This window comes from Arachis ipaensis, chromosome B10, assembly GCF_000816755.2.
Source record: "Arachis ipaensis cultivar K30076 chromosome B10, Araip1.1, whole genome shotgun sequence".
NCBI classification, from domain to species: domain Eukaryota; kingdom Viridiplantae; phylum Streptophyta; class Magnoliopsida; order Fabales; family Fabaceae; genus Arachis; species Arachis ipaensis.
In genome coordinates this window covers 27,355,142-27,357,410 of record NC_029794.2, presented here as the reverse complement: position 1 = coordinate 27,357,410, position 2,269 = coordinate 27,355,142, and positions in this window count along the sequence as shown.

Here is a 2,269-nt window from a genome sequence, read left to right as displayed (position 1 = left end):
AAAAAACTCAGGTCTAAGTCCCCTGAAGGAAAGTGTGACACTGGTGATAAATATGGAAGTAGATACGAAACATCAGAGAAGGACTTGCTACCTTAGAGACAATGATTGCACATCTGATGGAGATGGAGGTTCGCCAAGATATTTAACTATGAAGGATAAATGCATACTATCTCCACCTTCTATTGCAATTAAAAATATTAGATGCTCAAATTCAGTTATGCAATCCATTTTAGATATGATTTCACTATGTCATCATCCTTGATTGCTGATGTCATGAATCATAACCTTTACGTTATTCATGCCATAACTTAAATATACTCGACTAAAAGTGATTCATGTCTTAATTGATATTGAAGGAAAATGTTGGAATAGAAATTATAGTAGTTTCACTATTGATGTTACTTCTAAATTTTAATTTTGGTTATTTCATGTATCTCTGATTTTTGTTGAAAACAGTTCATGTTTTTCATAATCCTTGATTTTTTTTTGCTGAACAGAATAAGTCAATTATTTATTAATTCTTAATGAAGTAGTTTGGGTGTAAAGTGAAGCCTTCATTTATTCAGATATGTCTCACTTCAGATTTAAATTAATGGGATTCATAAATTTCATCTCTATTGGAATGAGTTTTACCCTTTGCTAGTAACTTTCAATATTATTCCAAAGATGAGGACTTGCCTAGCTTACAAGGCAGTAGTGGTTCAAGGAATAGAAATGCTAGAGTAAAAATTAAGCTTCGTCTAACTATAATTGAACTACAGACAGAAACATGAATTTTCAAAAAGAGTCCACAGAAAATATAGTGCATAATAATTTTTTAAGTAAAAGAGATGAAACTATCAACTCTTAATATAAACCAAACATGACTATATGACAATTACGAATTTTTAATTTTTGTTTGAATCTTTTTGTTTATACTTATTGTAATTCCTGGTAGCAGAGTCAATAACATTATACAGCATCAAGTTGTGGGGTCTTAGACCATCTCCAATAGGGAACTCATCTCAGTTCCTATTTATGGCCCACCTGTCATAAAAAGTAACTCCACATCAGCTTTTGCGTCATAAACGGTAAATAGGAACTCAAAGCATCTCTCTCTTCTCCATTAGGAGGAACTAACTTTAGTCCTTGTTATGGTCCCACTTAATTAATTAATTAAAATACTTAAAATTAATGTAATTGATTTTTTAATAATATTATTTAAATTTATAAATTTAAAAATAATTCACTATTAAAAATATTAATATTAAATAAATTCATATATAATAATAATACACAATATATAATTCGGGATTACACTAATTTATAGTTTTGTGTTTACAATTGCTAATTTTAATAATATCGTTAGCATTTTAAATTTTAAAAATAAAAATAACTAACTCAACTAAGAATTATTTTGTAAGGTGTAAAAATTAAATTTATTTTTTAATGTAAGTAAATTTAATTAATTATAATTTAATATAATAATATAAATAATATTCAATATTAATTATGATATAAATAATTAATATAAATCATTAATTAAATAAAAATTTAATTATTTAATCTAATTAATTATTTTTTAAATAATTAATATAAATTATTAATTAAATAAAAATATAATTATTTAATATAATTTTTATTATAATTATTACTAATTTAATTATTATTTCATTATTTAATATAATTATTTAATTATTTCAGATTTTATATTATTATTTTTTTAAAATAATTTGCCAAATGGCAAGTTATTATTGGTTAACTTGAGTCCCTGTTTAGAGGGACTCCCTCACCTTGAGACCTGTGCGGGAACTCATTCCTTCTCTCCTCTAATGGTTAGAGTTCCTATGTGTCAGAAAAAAGTGAAAGAGGAACTCACCATTGTAGATGCTCTTAGAATCAAATCCAATGCAAGTCGCATCCTTGTACCATCATTAACCTAAAAATATAAATATTTTACTTTACCAACAAAACTATACGTCTTCCTATAGTTTGTCATTCATGTTGCCACGCATACCCCACAATCATTACTATGTTAAATAAGACGCGATTAGCTTATGCAGATAAATATTTCAAAGAGAAAAATACAAATACAGATATTCCTTACGAGCCAGGAGCTTGTTCTCCTATTTCTAGCGTATCCACAAATGCAAAATTAAGTATCTGTGGCCTAAATAAAATATTGTATTTATAGAACCAGTCATACTTGAGTATATCTTCCAGATATTTTGTCTATTCATATAGAAAAAAATTAAATAAATAATAATATTTAAAACCTTTAAAAAAATGT